The 11,624-nt window shown below is 35.9% G+C and overlaps 1 protein-coding gene across 1 annotated transcript in view; it reads right to left on the bottom strand.

Annotated features, from left to right (window-relative positions):
* The window catches only part of LOC115215767 (polyunsaturated fatty acid lipoxygenase ALOX15B-like), an 18,232-nt gene extending 11,242 nt beyond the window's left edge, over window positions 1-6,990 (bottom strand). The window contains exon 1 of the mRNA XM_036505724.1: window positions 6,986-6,990. The gene's annotated coding sequence lies outside the window, so the exon portion shown is untranslated. The remainder of the gene's footprint in view (window positions 1-6,985) is intronic.
* Between the last annotated feature and the right edge of the window lie 4,634 nt (window positions 6,991-11,624).

The raw sequence follows: 11,624 nt of genomic DNA on the forward strand, positions 1-11,624 counted from the left end.
GTTACCCGTGTTACATACACTTGAAGAATTAGACTTTTTGTTATATTTTTCTAATGAACTGGAATATCTATGTTTCGAATTTCCTCAAAATTGCAGATGAGGGTTATTTCCCTCTTAACACACCCAAATAAAATTGTAATCGTGCCACATCTATCCATACTGCTGATTTTTATGCGCATATTCTAAAATTCCAGTCTCATAGAGCCTGTTAAAAGGATTTTGCTTCTGAAAAATGGAGGTTATGGAGCTCTAAAATGTGAGAGTTAACGCCCCTATTGGGGATGGGCATCTTAATGTCAGCCAGAGAATTTGAACTGTTGAGATTCTTTTTAACTTGGGTCTTATATCTATTGTTTGAATTTCTTTGAAATAGGAAATATATGTTCACTGGGTTTGTATAAGAGAGCAAAGCTACAGGAAACCAAAAGACGAATGATCACAATAAGCAGTCAGTTACCCTCCCCTAGTCGTAACCACTCCCAATGTAGGATTCCTCACCATCCAGGTGACAGGCACAGCAATAAGATGCATTACGAATCTATAGCAATTAGAAGGGCGTGACCCAGCTGAATAAACATTAACAACTGTGTGACGTGAGGGCTAAGGAGAAATGAAAGTGTCACCTTTGGAGTTTGCAAATGACCACTATACTGATACGTAACTAGGCAGAATACATTTACAATCTATAAATGTCTTTGAATAACCAGTCACTCATCTGGGAAGGCCTTGAAATCAATGTTACCATCTGGGGACTATGTGTGACCCAGTGATAATAAAAAGACTGAAAGGAGTTTTGCAATCAAATAACTTCACTCAACACTTTGCAACTGAATCAGTGGAGGCAAAGATGCCTCTCATTTACTTAACAATTTATGCAGCACATTGCAGAAATCACAATGTAAGTGTATGTCAAGGCAAACTCTTACACTGTTGTACCATTGAATTACAAATAATGTTAATCTTCTATGCTCGGATGACCCCACAGCTTCCAAGAGTACAACTATTCGTTTTTGCTTAGATAAAATGACAAAATTGTGGGTGTTAAGTCCTCATGAATGGGTCTTTCTAACTTGTAAGAAGATGAAATTTTATAAATATTTCTTCATTTGTATCTAATATCTATGGTTAAAATTTCCTCAACAGCAAAAATATATGAATTGTCATGGGGGTTGTGGCCCTTAAGCATAAATTACAATTTCCAAATTTCCTAAAGATCCATTCAGTGCTTTTGACTTAGTTTTGGATCATGAAAGAAATGACTAAAATTTGGGAGTTAAGGCCCCCATTAGGGTGTCTTAGAATCTTCATGTGAAGTGGAAAATTTGAGAATACTTCTTGAAGTGTGTCAATTACCCATGGTTGAAATTTCATCAACATCGAAAATTTATGAATTTTCATGGGGTGGTTCTGCCCCCTTTAAGCCATCCGAAATTCAAACCAAACATATAGCATTATAACCGCCCTTATGCATTGAATCTAAGTTTCAAATATCATAAGGATCAATTCAGAAATTTTGGTCCACGAAACACACAGCATTACCCTTCTCCCTGGGCTTCGATTTTGTGTTCCAAATTTCATTATGATCGGTGCAGCATTTTTCGAATGTATAAGTAATACAGCAAACCATAAAGACATTGTCTTTGATATAATAAATATGAATGTACACATATACATACATGTAATATATATATATATATATATATATATATATATATATATATATATATATATAGATATATATATATATATATATAATATATATATATATATATATATTATATATATAATATATATATTTTGTGAAATATCCATTTCTCATTCACTAATAATATTATATATATATATATATATATATATATATAAAGGGAATGTTTACGAAAATAAACAAAAGACGAGGGCAGGTGGAGTACAAACAAACAAATGTATTAGTATGGCGCTCAGGAATAGAAATAGAAGTCTTTTACGTTTCGAGCCTACGCTCTTCGACAGAAAGATACACAGAAAAAAACAAGGAGAGAAAAAAATGCGTGTAGTAGCTACGATCTATCATGGCGTGCGTCTATATATGTGCGTGCGTCTGTGTGTGTGTGAGTGTGTGATTATATATATATATATATATATATATATATAATATATATAATTATCAATATGGGAAGCAAAAAATTCAGCAGAAATTATTTTGCTACCAGCGGTCTAGTGAGAAAAAAGGAACATAGTCAGAGACTATTTTTAAATTCAACAGTAAAATTAAGGAACGGCCATAATAGGTCGTTCAACCCACTAGAAATAACAGCCAAAGGCTTCAACCGCAAATTAGTAGTAATTCCGTAAATCAAGAGAAAATTAAAAAAAATTACCCTTTTCCACTTTATACAATGCCACTCGTTTCATCATCATCATCATCGTTTTTTAATGGTAAAATCAGCCTGATTATTAAATCAACTAATCTTCCATAGGCCAACAGATTCATCAGTAAAGTAAGCCAGGAGGGAGAGATATTTACACGAGGCGGCACCACTACCGCTTCGGCAATATCTAACCTAAAATTTTCAAAATCATCGTACTCGCGCCAATTTATCGGCAGCAAATATAAGCTGCCGATTCCATTTCGGAATTAAACAGAAAATTCATAATTAATCAATATAGGGTAGCAAAAAATTCAGCAGAAATTATTTTGCTACCAGCGGTCTAGTGAGAAAAAAGGAAATAGTCAGAGACTATTTATAAATTCAACAGTAAAATTAAGGAACGGCCATAATAGGTCGTTCAACCCACTAGAAATAACAGCCAAAGGCTTCAACCGCAAATTAGTAGTAATTCCGTAAATCAAGAGAAAATTAAAAAAACATTTACCCTTTTCCACTTTATACAATGCATCGTTTCATCGTTTTTTAATGGTAAAATCAGCCTGATTAAATTAAATTTTTTAAATTAATTTTTTTAAATTTTCTCTTGATTTACGGAATTACTACTAATTTGCGGTTGAAGCCTTTGGCTGTTATTTCTAGTGGGTTGAACGACCTATTATGGCCGTTCCTTAATTTTACTGTTGAATTTATAAATAGTCTCTGACTATTTCCTTTTTTCTCACTAGACCGCTGGTAGCAAAATAATTTCTGCTGAATTTTTTGCTACCCTATATTGATTAATTATGAATTTTCTGTTTAATTCCGAAATGGAATCGGCAGCTTATATTTGCTGCCGATACATTGCGCGAGTACGATGATTTTGAAAATTTTAGGTTAATATGCCGAAGCGGTAGTGGTGCCGCCTCGTGTAAATATCTCTCCCTCCTGGCTTACTTTACTGATAATCTGTTGGCCTATGGAAGATTAGCTTGATTAATTTAATCAGGCTGATTTTACCATTAAAAAACGATGAAACGATGCATTGTATAAAGTGGAAAAGGGAAATGTTTTTTTATTTTCTCTTGATTTACGAATACTACTAATTTGCGGTTGAAGCCTTTGGCTGTTATTTCTAGTGGGTTGAACGAGCTATTATGGCGTTCCTTAATTCTATTATTATAATTCTATATATATATATATATATATATATATATATATATATATATATATACGATTGATTTCTTTAAGTTTCTCTCTACGAATCTATGTGTATATATATATTATATATATATATATAATATATATATATATATATATATATATATATATATATATATATATATATATATATATTATGTATATATATTATATATATGTATATATGTATATATATATATGTATATGTATGTATATATATATGCATATATATATGTATATATGTATATTATGTATATATGTATATATATGTATATATGCATATATATGTATATGTATGTATATGTATATATATATGTATATATATATATGTATGTATGTATGTATGTATGTATATATGTGCACACACACACACAAAGATAAATTGTGGGCAAAAAAAATATGAGATAATGCCTAGTGTTTTTTTTGATAAGCCTGGTATTTATTCTATCAGTTTCTTCTTGTGAAACCAGTAAGTTATGGGGATGTAAATAAACCAACACAAGTTTTGAGGCAGTGATGAGGGAGAAACACAAAGACACACACACAGACTTACATATATACATACATATATATACGATTTATTTATTTCAGTTTCTGTCTACAAAATCCACTGACAAGGCTTTGGTTGGTCTGAGGCTATAACAGAAGACACATGCCAAGTTACCACACAGTGGGACTGAACTGAGGACCATGTGTTTTGGAACGAAGTTTGTTACCACACAGCCACACCTGCACCTGTGTGTGTGTGTGTATGTGTGTATGGGTGTATATATGTATGCATGTATATATGTAAATATATATGTGTACATATTACATGTACATCTATATATATATACAGCTACTCATATACATCTATAGATATACATCTATATGTATAGAAATAAATGTATACATATACAGCTATACACACATACACAGCTATATACACACACACATACATAGGTGCAGGTGTGGCTGTGTGGTAACAAACTTCGTTCCAAAACACATGGTCCTGGGTTTAAAATTAAATTTAAAATAATAAGGATGAGAAATTGAATATTAATTTGATTAATATGAATTGAAAACCAGTGGTGTAGCATACAAAACCATAGCGGATCTTCTAGCAAAATGGATGTCCACTGTTAATGGTTCATCCCTCTTATATAATAGTTTGACTTTAAAAGTTTCAGTATTAAAGTGAAAGTATCTGACATTGCAATAGAGAGATGTTTTTGTTTCACTTTTAACACGTAATACTGAAATAGTGGAGAAGATATGATATTGTTGTAGGCTCGCCCTAGGCAAGAAGTTAGAAGTTTTTTTTGCCTATGACAGTACATGGACCCTAAGTAAGGCATGTGTAAAATTTGAATGAAATTGGTTGTGTAGTTCTCAAGTTTTAGGGATTCATAGTGGAGAAAATATGATATTGCTGTGGGCTCGCCCTAGGTAAAAAGTTTAAAACATTTTTGCCCATGACACTCCCTGGACCCTAAGTAAGGCATGTGTAAAATTTGAATGAAATTGGTTTTGTAGTTCTCAAGTTTTAGGGATTCACACAGACAGACAGACAGACAGACGGACAGACACACATTCTCAGTTTTATATATATATAGAAGACTAGCATTATGACCCGTCGTTGCCGGGTCATAGTGCTAGTGCATGTATATATGTGTATATATATATGTGTACATATTACATGTACATCTATATATATACATCTACACATAAAATACAAAATACAAAGTTATATCTTGATATCGCTAGTGATAACAATACTCAAAATATATAACAGACTGGAATTGTTGGCCTGTCTCTTGCAATTTCGATCAATTGTATCTTGTCCTCCCTCTTGTATAGAAGTGTTGCTACAATCCATCCTACCTCTACTTCTGGGGGGACATTTTAAATTTTTATCCGGGATGTCCTACGTCCCAGATATAAAGGTAAAAATAAAATATTTCCACTTTGCAAGGTTCGAGTCGAGTACTCCCTTGCACGCTCCGTTGTCTCGAACCTTGCTTCTATTGTGGCGAATTTACCGCCTCTGGTTAGATATCTTTCATAGTCGCAGCAAGACACTTTTCGATGGTGCTTTCCTCCAGGTGTTCAAATCTTTTTTTTTTCTACATCGTATACTTTATAGACAATAGTCTTTTCTTTTCTTTAATTTTTTATTTCGTTTGGTGATGTTATCCTAGATTCACCGTCTTTGTCGGTGATGAATCCGAAATAGGTTTGTATTTCTTCCATTTTAATTTTAATGAGTTCGCGCCCGCCGACGGCTGCAGCGAAATTGATTTTTGGACTTTCTTCTATCGAAGGCATTCTAACAAAAATGCTTCCGTATAAACGGTGAAAATATTGTCAATTTCCCCAAAGAGGGACACAATTTTTAAATAATAACCAAAGCTCCTTCTCCCAAAGGGGAAGGGTTACAGTTTACAATTATTTAACAAATGCAACACAACAGCATTTCCCTTGCCAACAAACGTGATAACAATAGTTAAATAGTAATAATAATAACAACAAACCTTACGGTGAATCAAAAAGCAGTACGCAGTTGATTTACTTTAATTTATTCCCATTCATGTGAAACCACTTATTCAAGTTCAAGTCATTGATGCAATTTTATACTAATTGCTATTTTTACTTTTGTTATGTTACGATTATATTATACTTTAGTTTGATTTTAATTATTACTTACTACATATAATTCAATTGTTATTATTTTTATTGTTAAAGTGAAAGTATCTGACATAAAATAGAGAAATGTTTTTGTTTCACTTTTAACACATAATACTGAAATAGTGGAGAAGATATGATATTGCTATGGGCTCGCTCTAGGCAAGAAGTTGAACATTTTTTTTGCCCATGAAACTACATGGACCCTAAGTAAGGTATGTGTAAAATTTGAATGAAATTGGTTGTGTAGTTCTCAAGTTTTAGGGATTCACACAGACAGACAGACACACATTCTCAGTTTTATATATATAGAGATATATGCGTGCGTATGTGTGGGTGTGTATGTGTGTGTGTGTGTGTGTGTGTGTGTGTGTTGATACCGAATTTCGCGTTGCCACTCTTCTTTGTCAACGGAAACCTCGAAGTAAACAACTGAAAACCCCAGTTCTTTCACTTGATATTACAATTAAATCTACTCCACATATTGAGTACTGCCTGAAGTTGGCAAGTCTGTCTGTCTGTCTGTCTCTCCCTCCTCTTTCTCCCTCTCTCTCTACATACACACATACACAAATACACATCATACATACATACATACATACATACATACATACATACATACATACATACATACATACATATACATGCATAACATGCCGAATATTGTTGTTTGGGACAGAGGGGCAAAGGTATGTACCATCATAGAGGTCAGCCGCCCTGCAGATATAAATAACTCTTTGAAAATCTAAGAAAAAGAGACGATATCTATGGACAACTGCTTCGAAACCTCCAGCTTCTATATCCGGACTATGAATTCATATTCATACCAATAATAATTGGAGTACTAGGTTTTGTTAGTAAATGCTTAAACGAGAATCTGGATAAACTGGGATTTTCAGAAAGAGAAATCGTCCGGCCAATTCGTACATTACAAGTGCAATCTGTGAGTGGAACAGTAAAAATGTTTTTTCAGCTTGTGTTAAATATGTTGCTCTTAAAGATCGCTAAATCCGATTCTGTATCTAGATGCAAGTCGGTCCGGCCCCGATGTATTGTCGTGTGTTTTTGCAGTTTAACGACCTGTTATGAATTAGACTTCTTAATTTCCCTGAATTTATCTTTTAATGTTTATACATCCGTTCTCTGTACGGATGTGTGTGTGTGTGTGTGTGTGTGTGTGTGTGTGTGTGTGTATGTGTGAGTATGCAAGCGTGTGTGTGTGTGTGTGTGTATTGTGTGTGTGTGTGTGTGTATGTGTGTGTGTGTGTGTGTGTGCGAGCGTGCGTGGTATCAGTGTCGTGATCCCATGAGATGTGCATCAGAAATACCTTTATTCGTTTCTGTTACTAGAGTCACACCTGTTGCGATTGTGGATGGGATGGAAGCACTCCGTCGGTTACGACGACGAGGGTTCCGGTTGATCCGAATCAACGGAACAGCCTGCTCGTGAAATTAACGTGTAAGTGGCTGAGCACTCCACAGACACGTGTACCCTTAACGTAGTTCTCAGGGAGATTCAGTGTAACACAGAGTGTGACAAGGCTGGCCTCTTGAATTACAGGTACAACAGAAACAGGAAAAAAGAGTGAGAGAAAGTTGTGATGAAAGAGTACGGCAGGGTTCACCACCATCCCTGCCAGAGCCTCGTGGAGCTTTTTGGTGTTTTCGCTCAATGAACACTCACAACGCCCGGTCTGGGAATCGAAACCGCGATCCTACGACCGCGAGTCCGCTGCCCTAACCACTGGGCCATTGCGCCCCCACAGTTGCGATTGTAGACCCATGCAGAATTAAAGCCCCGAATGCCGCGGCCGCCTTTGAAGGTACTGTCTGCTATTGGTGCTGCCTTTTTTTCCCTCGAATGCCCTTTTTCTTTTTCAGCAAATATCAGCTTGCTCCTTTTTCTTTTGAGACCCCATTTTAGTTCTCACCTCCAGCGAGAGCAATCAACCCCCATATCCAGTTACTTTTCAGAATACATGTTCAATCACCTTTCATCCTGTCGGGGACGATAAATTAAGTACCAGTTGCGTACTGGGGTCGATCTAGTCGACTGGCCCCCTCCCCTAAAATTTCGGGCCTTGTGCCCAGAGCAGAAAAGAATATACAGGTTCAGTGATTTCATGCTTCTCTAATAGTTAGCTTTGAAATAAAGATGGAGCCAGCCTTGTGCGCTCTCACCTGCGATCTGCCCCTATTACAGCCGATCATTCGAGATTCTTTAGTCTGACATGCGAAGACATTGCTGTTGGAGTAGTTGTAAAAAAATGGATGCTTGAGTGCAGGTCAGAATCTTATAGGCGACTACTTGAATGGTTTAGTTGGTTTCCAAATGGAAGGCGTTGAGAAACCGTTCTTGCTTGAAGCAGCGGTTTCAGGTGGCGCTGTTTTCAGGCAAGTTCTCTGGCTTTATTTCTTTCACATTTTTTATTTATGCGCCCTTTTCAAGCCTAGCCAGGGTCATGGGCCCAGTTTTCCGGTTTCTGTGGCGTATGTGTCCCCCCCCCCAGCTGGATGGGACGCCAATCCATCGCAGAGTTACTTAAGAAACAGGAAGAAAGACTGAGAGAAAGTTGGGGCGAAAGAGTACATCAGGGGTCGCTACCATCCCCTGCCGGAGACTCGTGGAGCTTTAGGTGTTTTCGCTCAATAATCACACACAACGCCTGCGATTCCGCTACCCTAACCACTGGGCCATTGCGCCTCCACTTCTTTCACATTACCTGAAATATTTGATTAGGCGCAATATACCAAATTATCCCCAGCATTCATTAATTTCACGTTTCAGTAATAAAGCGATTAAGTCTAAAACAAATATCTGTTTTAGTATAAACAAGGCGAAACTTTGTGTGATTGTCCAGCGCCAGAAAGGGGATTATAACGCCACAGTTTGTTTTGGTACCCTAGATGCCAGCGACTACCGATTCGTCACAGGAGACTGAGCACTTTGAAAAGAGATCGATAAAGGAATAATTTCAGAAAGTTATGCGATAAACAACAATTATAAAATGAGATTTGATTTTTATGGTATTAGGGAAATGATTAAAAGAATGTTAAATAATTTTGTCTCGTGGTTGGTCACATGTCCTACCCCTGGGTAACTCTATCGCTCTTGACTATGTACGTACGTACGTACGTATGTATATATGTGTGTATGTATGTATATATGTCATTATTCAGTTTATTTCAAGATTTCTTGCCAATAGAGAAAGAACTGGTTTCTAACCTAGATCCAAGGTTCCTTCATTGGAATTTCAACTTCAACAACAGGGTATTTTTGATTGTATGTATGTATGTGTGTGTGTATGTATGTATGTATGTATGTATGTATGTATGTATGTATGTATGTATGTATGTATGTATGTATGTATGTGTATGTATGTACGTATGTATGTATGTGTGTATGTATGTACGTATGTATGTATGTGTGTATGTATGTACGTATGTATGTATGTGTGTATGTATGTACGTATGTATGTATGTATGTATGTATGTATGTATGTATGTATGTATGTATATATATGTATCTGCTGATTTGTATGTTTTATGTTTGTATCCTCATGCATATAGTTACATACCAAGACATGCTCATATATATTAAAATGATAAACTTCTGGAATGTTTTACAGATTTTTACAGTGCCAGTGATGGACTGGATCTGTAGTCTTCGAATTAACTTTCTCTTTTCTGGTTTTGAGAATCCTAATTTCTCAAGATTGGTATTTAAGCAGTGTTACCTATCTCAGGGCTCCAATAATTACAGGTATAAACCTGAACCTGTAATCTGGATAGAGCAACTGCAGATTTCTCAATAGTTCAGCATAAGTGTCCTCTTTTTCACTGATCTTCAGCTTCATGTTAACGTCTGCTGGGCAGTTAATTTCCACAACTGTACACAGTTTCTCTTCTCTATCCTGAATCATTATATCACGTCTGTTGTGCTTACATTTTATTGAGGTTTTCACTGGTATATTCCACCAGTTTTCCTTTTTATTACGAGTGGCTATGGCTTCTACCATATTGTGGGTTGTTATTTCTTTTTCCTCGGGGTTATCCTTCCGACAGATTTCATTATAGAGTGTCCTAGCTACAACATCATGTCTCATCGGTAGATAATACCGTGATGACATTTTCGGACATTTTCTTATGATGTGGGTGATATCTTCAGTGTGAACTCCACAAAGTCTGCATTGGTTGTCACATTTTACGGCTTTTCCTTTTGTGCATCAGGTACTTGTTTGATATTTCCTGTTCCAGGATTGCAAACCCTTCAAAGTGGGAGGTATTAATCCAGCTATTCGTCCATGATAAACTGTTTTGATGACCGATGTTACTATCACCACGGAGCTTTCTACTAACATATTCATGCATAGTCTTCTGCTCTTATAGTCTCATCCTTTCATCTGATGATACGTTGCGGTAGAGACGTGAGGCTTCTTTGCGCATGTATTCTAGGTTTTGAAATAATGTGGCTCCAAGTCTTATGATATTATCAGCCTCAAGTATGCAAACTTGGTCAAGGGATGCACTTTGACACTTGGTGGTTAAAAGATGTTGCCGAAGAGATATGATGCGACATTCAAAGGCATTTTGGATCGATGTTAAGCCTCTGCCACCTTGTTTTCGTTTTAGGTTGAGTCGGTCTCCGTCATTGTTTATGGGGAAATTAGGTGTGTTTGTTAGTATTTTTGGGGTTTTCGCATCAATGTATGTATGTTTGTATGTGTGTATGTATATGTAAATGTATATATGAATGTATTTATGTACGTCGGTGCGTATGCGTAAGATATGTATGTGTACTTGTGTGCACCTGTATATACTATATATTATACTATATATTTGCGCCCCCCCCCACAAACACGCACACACTGCGGACTTCTGGGAAAAGAGAGAAAGTAAGGAAAGACGGAAGAGAATAAAAGAGAGAAAGAGAGAGAATGAGAGAGTTAACTATACAAAGGAAGGCAGAGAAAGGAAAGGCATATCACCAGGAAAAGGTTGACAAATACAAAGAAAGGGGTTTGTCAACCCCACCCCGAACCCTGGGAGGAGAATGAAAAACCGAAGTCACTTTTATAATCTGAATTTCACAGGAAAACAGATAGAATTGCTTTGCCATATAATGTTCAATATTATCGATCACAAAAAAAAAAAAAATGAGGCAATGTGTTTTCTTGATTTATTTATTTTTTAATTTTTTATTTATCGTGAAAGTGATTATATTTAAATTTGTTTACTTCCTTCAATTGTTCAGTTGGCGGTCGGTTGTTACTTGACGATTCTGTCTGTCCATTAATATTTCGCTTTATTTTATTCCACTTTTCCATTTCCTTTTTTTTTTTTTCTGGGTTGATCGAGTTCATCTGAATCGTTTTTCACATCTCATTATTCTCCTCAGCCCAGACGGAAATAATG

This window comes from Octopus sinensis, linkage group LG9 (genome assembly GCF_006345805.1).
Source record: "Octopus sinensis linkage group LG9, ASM634580v1, whole genome shotgun sequence".
NCBI classification, from domain to species: Eukaryota; Metazoa; Mollusca; class Cephalopoda; order Octopoda; family Octopodidae; genus Octopus; species Octopus sinensis.